The sequence below is a fragment of the Microcaecilia unicolor genome, chromosome 3 (genome assembly GCF_901765095.1).
Source record: "Microcaecilia unicolor chromosome 3, aMicUni1.1, whole genome shotgun sequence".
In the NCBI taxonomy this organism is placed as follows: Eukaryota; Metazoa; Chordata; class Amphibia; order Gymnophiona; family Siphonopidae; genus Microcaecilia; species Microcaecilia unicolor.
The window spans coordinates 210,718,742-210,729,205 of record NC_044033.1 but is presented as its reverse complement, the minus strand read 5'-3'; the positions used below and the strand labels follow the sequence as shown (position 1 = coordinate 210,729,205).

At 47.1% G+C, this 10,464-nt stretch overlaps 1 long non-coding RNA gene across 1 annotated transcript; it reads right to left on the bottom strand.

Moving 5' to 3' along the window:
- Window positions 1-1,364: 1,364 nt before the first annotated feature.
- Window positions 1,365-10,236, bottom strand: LOC115464948. Its single transcript, XR_003941293.1, has 3 exons — window positions 10,138-10,236; window positions 8,941-9,018; window positions 1,365-1,451 (listed from the first exon to the last, which is right to left on the bottom strand). It is a non-coding gene; the product is annotated as an uncharacterized LOC115464948 (long non-coding RNA).
- Between the last annotated feature and the right edge of the window lie 228 nt (window positions 10,237-10,464).

Genomic DNA, 10,464 nt, shown 5'->3' with positions numbered 1-10,464 from the left:
TCTGTATTCCTGGTCTAGTTTCTGTTTGTCTGTGTCTCTTTCTTAGTGGCTGCGTGGCAGCTTTCAGTCCTGACTCTTTTCTGTCAGTGTTTGTACCCTGTTTCAGTAGCTGCTTGTCAGTTTTCAGTTCCTGTCCTTTAGCTTGTCCATTTCCTGCTTTGTGTAGTATTGTCTGTCTGTGAGTCCTAGCCCAGTTTCCTGCCTTGCTGCCCATGTATATTCCTTTCCCCTTGACCCTCAGTCTCTGTTCAGCCTAGTTGGTATTCAGTTCCTGCCCTGTCCGGTAAGTCCTGTTGGCCGTCTGCACCCAGGGGCTCAACTCCCGGGGAAGGGCGGTCAAGTGCAGGTGAAGTCTAGCTGTTTCTGTCAGAGTTCTGCCTTGTCTCTGGTGTGGGGTGGTTTTGCCTTCCACTGCTGCTCCACGGCAGTGGCCCAAGGGCTCACGAACCTAGTTTCTGCCTTGAAAACCTGACAGAAAGAAGTGAGAGGAAGCTATAGGGACCCCTCCCCCCCCAAAAAAAAGAGCTATGAGGGGCCATTACAGGGATCCTTGGAGAATGTGGAGGACCCCTCCATTTTACATAAGTACATAAGTATTGCCACTCTGGGACAGACCAAAGGTCAATCAATTCCAGCATCCTATTTCCAACAGTGGCCGATTCAGGTCACAAATACCTGGCAAGATCCCAAAAAAGCTTAATACATTGTATAATGCTTATCCCAGAAATAAGCAGTAGATTTTCCCTAAGTCAATTTAAAAAGTCTAAGGACTTTTCCTTTAGGAAGCCGTCCAGACCTTTTTTAAACCTGCTAAGCTAACCATTCTCTGGCAACAAATTCCAGACTTCAATTACACGTTCAAGCCCTAGTGTGAGACAAAGATGAAAGACAGGGAAGATGGGGAGACATGAAAAAGTACTGGAGGGCGGAAAGATAAGAGGTGAAGAATGATCAGAGAGAAGTGGAAGTATGTGAGGTGGGGGGGGGGGGGGGAAGGGGGGAGGGAGGCAGAAGGAGACATGACAAGGAAAAATTAGAAAAAGGATTCAGAAGTCAGACAAGGAAAGACAGCAAAGCTTAGGATGAAGGAAACCTTCAGGCAACAATGACAAATTAATAATAGATAATCTGGTTTATTCTCAATACAGTTTTAAACTGTTTAAGAGATGGGGGGCAATAATCAAACCTATATTTTACTTTTTTCTGGGGGGGGCAACAAGAGAAGAAGGGGGGGACCAAGACGGAAAGCTTATAGCACTTCTGTGTGTTACACATCTTTTCTGTGGATAAATGAAAGATTTTCTTTTCCAGCACTAAACAGAAATGATTCACAAAGACATTTAACTTTTTAAACTTTTCTGTGTCAATTTTATTCCATTTGGTGCACTGTCACATTTATAAAGATTTGCTGGAGCTGAACAAACAGCGGAAACGTGAAAGCTTCTGGCGATCTGAAATAAATATTAAAGGATCAGTTAAAAAAGGCATACCCTACCGACCCAACTTAAATGCCTGTACCTTGCAACACATCGAAACCAAAGCTCGTAACTGACATATAATAACTCTTCCTCTCTACAATTCTCTTCCTCTCTACCATTTCCTAATGTGTCTGTACACACAAACCTTATTCTACCACAACATTACTGTATTTGTTCGTACCAGAATTGGCGAACGCCTTTATGGTACTATGTAAGCCACATTGAGCCTGCAAATAGGTGGGAAAATGTGGGCTACAAATGTAACAAATAAAAAAATAAACTTAAAGCTAGGTTTAACATATGGGTAATAACCATACAAACAAGTCATATATGAAAAATGTGCAGATCCCAAAAGGTAAAATTAAAAGTACATGCATATTGTGTGGGAAGGGAACTTTCTGATGTAATGTGCACAGACAAGATACAGCAACACAAACATATAATTTAAAACAGCACTTTTATTATATTTACTAGGAAAAAAGGTCCATTTCTGACACAAATGAAATGGGCGCTAGCAAGGTTTTCCTCGGAGTGTGTGTGTTTTACAGAGTGTGTGTGAGAGTGAGTGTGTGATAGAAAGAGAGTGAATGTGTGAGTGTGTGTGACAGAGAGAGTGAGACTGTGTGCGAGAGTATGTGTGTGTGAGAGAATGAGAGTGTGTGCGAGTGTGTGCCAGGGGCCCCCTCCCTCCCTCCCTCCCAGTTTCAGGGTCCGCCTGCCCCCCTCCAAGTTCCAGGGTCATTGCCCCCCCTCTCCCCTTCCCTCCCAGTTTCAGGGTCACCCCCTCCCAGTTTCAGGGTCCGCCTGGCCCCCCTCCAAGTTCCAGGGTCCGCCCTCCCTCCCACCCACCCAGTTCCAGGGTTGTTGCCCCCTCTCTCCCTCTTCCCCCCCCTCCAGCCACCCTGCGATGTTTAAGTGAAAAATTAGGGAGCTATGTGTATGTGTGTGTGAGAATGAGTGTGTGCCAGGGGCCCCTTCCCTCCCTCCCTCCCAGTTTCAGGGTCCGCCCGCCCCCTCCAAGTTCCAAGGTCTGCCCTCCCTCCCATCCACCTAGTTCCAGGGTCGTTGCCCCCCTCTCCCCCTCCCTCCCAGTTTCAGGGTCCACCTGGCCCCCCTCCAAGTTCCAGGGTCCTCCCACCCACCCACCCACCCAGTTCCAGGGTCGTTGCCCCCCCTCTCTCCCTCCCAGTTACAGGCTAGTTGCTCCCCCTTTTTCCCCCCCTCCAGCCACCCTGCGATGTTTAAGTGAAAAATTAGGGAGCTGTGTAGTGTAACAAAACGCACCTGCAATGTTGTGAAGCTGACTCCGTGGCTTCATTGAAGTGAAGGGTTGCTAAGGTTCATCAGATTCGTGAGTCTGTAACCATCTCTCTCAGCCTTGCCCTCGCGCCTCTGATAGGTCCGCCGCCCTCAACGTCAAAACGTGATGACGTTGCGGACGTCAAAACATGATGACGTTGAGGGCGGCGGACCTATTAGAGGTGCGAGGGTGGGGCTGAGAGAGATGGTTACAGATTCACGAATCTGATGAACCTTACGAACCCTTCAGTTCAGTGAAGCCACGGAGTCAGCTTCAGAACGTTGGAGTTGCTTTTTATTATAGTAGAGATATCCAAGCAATGCTAAATATATCAGAACCTCATTTTTCTTTTATAGTGAACAGATAAGAGTTATGCATCATGCAGTACACTTGGAGTTCATTTTTGAAACAGAAAAACATCCAAAAATCGGCACAAAGAAGCAGATGGACATTTTTTTTGTCCAAAACGTCCAAATCGCTATTTTCAAGAGCCATTTTTAAGACGTTTGTATGCGCAGTTCGTCTGCAGTGCATCCATATCACAAGAGGGGTATATAGGAAGTGTGTTGAGGGCGGGATCTGGGCGTTCCCAGAACTTGTACATTTTTTTTCTGTCATAATGGAATAAAGCAAAAATATCCAGCGCTAAAAGTTAGGGGGCCATTTTACTAAGCCGCGTAAGCATCTACGAGCACCCAACGTGCCTTCAAAATGGAGTTACCGCCTGGCTACCGTGTGGTTCCTGTGGTAATTTCATTTTTGGCGCGCATGTCTGAAAAATAATTTTTATTTTCAGATGTGTGTATTGGGTGCACGCCAAGTGGCATTTGGAGTGCGTAGGTCATTACTGCCCGGTTACCGTGTGAGACTCTACCGCTACGTCAATGGCTGGCGGTAAGGTCTCAGACCCAAAATGGACACGTGGCAATTTTTCATTTTGCCGCACATCCATTTTGAACAACAACAACAACAAAAAAAGACATTTTTTTTACAGGTGCGCTGAAAAATGATTTTGCGCGCTCCCAAAATACACGTCTACACTACCGCAGTCCATTTTTCAGTGTACCTTTGTTAAAGGGCCCCTAAATGTTTTGATCTAGACCTGTTTCAATCATGACTAAGTCACAAAAAGGTGCCCTAAATGACCAGATGACCATTGGAAGGAATAAGGCATGACCCCTCCCCCCCTTACTCCTGCAGTGGTCACTGATCCCCTCCCACCCCAAAGATGTGAAAGAAACAGTACATTCCAGGGAGGGCCCGAAGGGAGGTGATCTGCTGCTTTCACACGGAGGTGAGGCGCTGCTGATTTGAATGCAGGGGGCCCAGTGGCGGATGGAGGGGAGCTGTTGACGGAGCCGAGGGCAGGCAGGTAAGACCGGGGACTGCAGCACCGGCGGCCTGACCCCGGCGCCAGGCCCCCCTTGGAGGCCCGGTGTCTGGGGAATTTTGTCCCCCCTACCCCCCCCCTCAGCGGCCCTGGTGTAGTGCACTGTAGAGAAGGGGACTCAGGCCAGTATCCCACTGTAACTGGTAGAAAGTATGAGTCCTCCAAAACCCACCAATACCCTACTGTACCCACATATAGGTGACCCCTGCAAGCATAAGGGCTATTGTAGTGGTGTATAGTTGGGTACAGTAGGTTTTTGGTGGGTTTTGGAGGGCTCAGCCCGCAATCTCGGAGTCATCTTCGACTCCTCCCTCTCCTTCTCTGCCCATATCCAGCAGACAGCTAAGACCTGTCGCTTCTTCCTCTATAATATTAGCAAAATTCGCCCATTCCTCTCTGAACAGACCACCCGAACCCTCGTCCACTCGCTCGTCACCTCTCGTCTTGACTATTGCAACCTTCTTCTCACTGGCCTCCCGCTTAACCATCTATCCCCCCTTCAATCTGTCCAAAATTCTGCCGCACGTCTTATCTACCGCGTGAACCGATACTCTCATATCACCCCTCTCCTCAAGTCACTTCACTGGCTCCCGATCCGCTACAGTATACAGTTCAAGCTTCTCCTTTTAACCTTCAAATGCACTCAATCTGCAGCCCCCCATTACCTCTCTACCCTCCTCTCCCCGTATGTTCCCACCTGTAACCTCCGCTCTCAGGACAAATCACTCCTATCTGTACCCTTCTCCACCACCGCTAACTCCAGACTCTGCCCATTCTGCCTCGCATCACCATATGCCTGGAACAGCCTTCCCGAGCCCATACGTCATGCACCCTCCCTGCCCATCTTCAAGTCCTTACTCAAAACCCATCTCTTCTCCCTTGCTTTTGGCGCATAACCACCTTCCCCACTCATGATACCTACACTGACTACATAGTTTGTAACCTTTAGATTGTAAGCTCTTTTGAGCAGGGACGGTCCTCCCCATGTTAAACTTGTACAGCGCTGCGTAACCCTGGCAGCGCTTTAGAAATGCTAAGTAGTAGTAGTAGTAGTAATGGTGAGATACCTGGGACCTCTTATGTGAGGTCTACTCCAGCACCCCCTAGGGGGTGCCCCACTGCTCTGCTGAGATGTCTGTGCTGCCAGTGTACTAAGACTGCTGGCTCTTCCTACATCCCAATGGCTTTTGTGCGTTTTCCCCTTGGGTGTTGTTTGTTTTTTTTAATGGTCACAAAAGTAAAATGCGTGGAGCACAACACATCTATAAAACATTTAGGAAATGGCCATTTTCGAAACAAAAAACACAGATGTTTTTCTCGTTAGAAAATGGTCATGTTCGCTACTTGAACTTTTTGGACGTTTTCAGCAAAACGTCCGAAACTGGATTTAGATGTCATATTGAAAATGCCCCTTTATGAATCACTTATGGCCAGGCACCAGTGGCGTCGCCAGAAGTCAATTTTTGGGTGGGCCAACAGGTTGGATGGGTGGGCACTAGACAGTGGTGTGCTGGTAAATGTTTAACAACAGGCTCTCTCCCTGGTCCACCTCTGCGCCCCCCCCCCCCCGTCCACCTGTGCACCTCCCCTCAAAATTGCAGAGCTGGCTATAGCCAGGGAGAGAGCCTGGGGGGTGGGGGAGGCAATGCATTACTCTCTCCAGGAAAAAAAAAAACATTAAATGATCCCAGGTTCCAATCTAATTCATGTTTAATGTGGGATAAAATGCCATAAATAAGTAAATAAATATAAACTTTTAATGTTGAGCACCTGATTCTCAAAGTGGACGTGTTCCAATCATTATAATGAAAATAAAATTATTTTTTTCTACCTTTGCTGTCTGGTGACTTTGTTTTTCTGATCATACTGGCCCAGTATCTGATTCTGCTGCTATCTGTCCTCTTTACTCCGTTTCCAGGGCTTCCTTTCCATTTATTTCTTTACTTTCCACCTTTCTTCTTCATTTCTTGCTCTGGGTCCTCCGTAGACTTGACTGTCCAGTGGATCCAGCTTCTGCCTATTTTCTTCATCCATGTGCAATTTTCTCCTCTCTTCCTTTTCCCTCATCTCATCTCCTTCCTCACTCTTTCTTTCCCTCCATCCATGTCCAGCATTTCTTCTCTCTCCCTTCCCTCTCCTCCATCCATATCCAGCAGCCTCCTCTCTCCTGCCCTTCCCTTCATCCATCCATGTCCAGCAACCCTCCTCTGCCCCCTGCCCTCCCCTCCATCCACCCATGTCCAGCAACCTTCCTCTCTCCTCTTCCCTCCCCTCCATCCACCCATGTCCAGCAACTCTCCTCTCCCCTCCATCCATCCCCAGCAATTCTCTTCTCTCCCCTGCCCCTATCCATCCATCCCCAGCAATTCTGTTCTTGCCCCTGTCCCCTCCATCCATCCCCAGCAATTCTCCTCTCTCCCCTGCCCCCCACCTCCATCCATCCATCCCCAGCAATTCTCCTCTCCCCTGCCCCCACCTCCATCCATCCATCCATCATCCCCAGCAATTCTCCTCTCTCCCCTGACCCCCACCTCCATCCATCCATCATCCCCAGCAATTCTCCTCTCTCCCCTGACCCCCACCTCCATCCATCCATCCATCCCGTGACTCTCCTCTCTCCCCTCCCCTCCCGCTCCCATCCATGTGTCCAGCGATTCTCCTTCACCCCATGCATCCTTCCCTCTCATTCCACCTGCCCGCCCTCTCTCAGACGGCAGCGCTTCCCAGACGCTGCCTACTGCCGCCACGATCTACCTCCTCCCTCTGTCTCACTCTCAACAGCAGCGGTAGCGATTCAAACACGCTACCTCCTGCTTCTAACCCGGAAGCGTCTCCTCTGCAGAGGAGACACTTCCGGGTTAGAGGCAGGAGGCAGCGTGTTTGAATCGCGATGCTACCGCTGCTTTTGAGACAGAGGGAGGAGGTAGATCGTGGCGGCGGTAGGCAGCGTCTGGGAAGTGCTGCCGCCAGAGAGAAGGAGGCAGATGCAGGATCAGCGCTCCCTGCTCCCTCCTGCTCCGCTGCTGGGTGGGCCTGAACCCAAACTGAGTGGGCCTAGGCCCATCCAGGCCCACCCATGGCTACGCCCCTGCCAGGCACATGTATCAGAACCCAAATACATACCCCAAAAATGGTCCAAAATACTGAGGGGCCCTTTTACAGAGAGACGGTAAGCCCAACGCGGGCTTAGCGCTCGCTCTTCTGGGATTACCGCTGGCCCAACACAGCTGCTGGCGGTAGTCCCGCCCTAAGTGCGTGCCATTTCCAGGGGAAAAAGCTGAGCCAAAACAAACAAACAAGAAAGATCCACTTACCTGATCACCAAAACACAGGAGACATTCAAGAGCATGTGATTAAAACAAGGCGGGGCCGCTGGGAAAAACCTTCCATGTCTTCCTCCACATCAGAAGGTTCCCATACAATATGCATGTACTTTTAATTTTCCCTTTTTGGTTCTTACTATGTATTTTTAATAAATGAATTTTATGTGATTTCTAGTTATATTTGCAGAACAAGGGAGTAGTGTGACCAGCAGGGCAACTTCAGGAACAACAGGACGACGAAGTAATGGAAGAAAAAACTTTATTGATAGTGCCTGACAGGGCACCGTGTTTCAACCAAGTGCCTGCTTCAGGGGCCTTTGTGTGGGGAATGTATCTAATATGAATGAATGGACTTGGTTGTGTAGAACACTGGTGTCTTGAAAAAGATGCTCAGTATTTGGCATAGATGAATCGCTGGGATTCTGCGATCACTGCTGAACAAGATACACTACTCCTTTGTACTGCTTCTTCCATTACTTTGCCGTCCTGTTGTTCCTGAAGTTGCCCTGCTGGTCACACTACTCCTTTGTTCTGCTCCTTATCACATAGTGGATAACAATCTTCCGCTCCTGCGGTTCTCTCATCATTGTAGTTATATTTGAACATTTATATGTGCTATGTTTTAGTCATAACCCTGATGCAGCCCTGTATTGGGCGAAATGTGGTCCACGTTGGGCTTTCTCTATGTGAAAACATTTCTCTGAGATCTGTTCATTTTTCTTTGCTGACTTCACCTGTGGATCTATATAGAGCCTCTTCCATTTTTGCTGTCAAACAAGTCATATGTCAGTTTCTACCACAGATGGGATACAGCCGCAATTTTGGCTTAAAGATTTTGAGATTAATATTCAAAAGGGTTTCACTGAGCAGGTGAGGCTCCTGTCCGTTTAAACCCTGCTGGATATTCAGCGGTACTTAACCGATAACATCCAGAATGGGTTACAAGAAAACACACATTATAAAGTGGCTAAAAAATACAGACTAATGTTTTATATAAAAAAAAATAAATTATAAACATAAAAGATTAACAATATAAAGTCCCATAAAATCTATCCATATAACAGTCAAACTATACCTCAAGAAAAATTAAAACACGTTAATTAGAATTAAAAAGAAAAGTTTTAATATCTCTAGGAATTCTAAAACGTCATTAGTTTTCCTAAGTCAGATAGAGTACTTCACTCAGCATGCAGCAGCGGGTAAAACCAGGACCAAATAAGCATTTCTCTGGGACATGGATTCAGGTGGTTACTCTGTTTCAGACAGTGAACTGATCTATGTTAATCTTTCAGGTACCTGTGCCAGCCAAGTCCTTCAAGCCAAGGAAATGAACCTGTGCAATACACTTGATTGCTGTGCTGATGGAAATAATGAAGGTGGGGTGAATTGGCAAAACAGTCTGACTTGGGAGAAGAATTTCTCTTGAATAATACATAGATTGTATCTTACCAGCTGTGATAGATCAGACTGAGGGAGACACTGGTATATTGGCTGGAGCTGGACCAGTTATGGTTTGCTTAGATGCAGCTGTATAGGGAGAGAATACAGATGTGCTGGTTTCTGCTGGGATTGGGATTTCCACCAGGTTTTACTTGGACGTAATTGACCGCGACTAATTTTAGGCACATGGACTAGCGCTCGGCATCCTATATAATAAAACGCACCTCCAACATTCTGAAGCTGACTGCATGGCTGAGGCATTCCTGCTCTCTGTATCCATCTCCTGAATTGACATCACATACTTCCGGGTTCGTCACAAGCAGAAGTGACCAACCACACCAGGTTTCTTGGCTTCAGAATGTTGGAGGTGCATTCTATTAAATAGGATTGGTCAGTTCCTTGAAGCACAGCCAGAGCTCAGCGTCTTGCACAGTAACGCTCAGACACCAGAGAGAGAGGGAGGGGGGCCTGACACCTGAGGGGTCACATACACACACTCTCTCTCACACACTCTCTCTCACAGTCAATGTCTTTCTCTCTCACTCTCACACACTGTCTTTCACACACTCTATGTCTCACACTGTATCACATTCACTCTCTATGTGTCACACAGTCACTCACACACTCTCTTGGTCTCATATACTCAGTCTCACAGACAGTCTGTGTCTCACACACACTCTCTCTCTCGCACACACTGTATCTGTGTGAAACACACTCTCTTTCACACTGTGTCTCACATACACACTTGCACACACTCTCATTCTCACACACACACACTCTCTCTCTCACAGACACACTCGCACCCAGACTCACTCTCTCTCTCTCACACACACAGACTCGCACATTCACTCTCTCTCTCACACACAGTCACTCTCACATACACTCTCTCAAACATACACACTCTGAGGAAAACCTTGCTAGCGCCCGTTTCATTTGTGTCAGAAATGGGCCTTTTTCTATAAACCACACAGAAATATAGGCTTATTCTATAAAGTATGCCTAAATTAAGGTGTACTTTGTAGAATGCACTAAAATGATATTTATTTTAGTGTCAAATTTTTCGGTATGATGTATAGACTGTAGTCCTAAGTGGGTAAAGATTCCTTGCAAAAGTGCTGGGCTCCAAAGTCTCTTTCCGTTCTCATTCTTATAATCAGCTGACACAACTGTATTTCTGTAAAAGGAGAAATATGATGCTTTCCTTACCGTTATTTACAGGTTTATCAAACATTTGAGTAGAACGGAAGTTCTGGCAGGCTGCATAGCGAGAGAAGTGCTCTTTCACTGACTTAGGAGCTGTGGGAGAGCCACCTACAGATGGTGAAGCATAAACCATGAGGTCATTTTGGAGATATTTTATGTGGTTAAAATGTGTCAAACTTAGCAACATTATAAACGACAGCAGACAAAGATTGAAATGGCCCATCAGATCTGCAACATGTTGTGTAACATTTCATCTCTGCAAGTGATACTCCCCAACCTCCCGCCATTCTGTTTGGGGTTGTAACAGAGTTTAAATTCTAGACTGCAGCA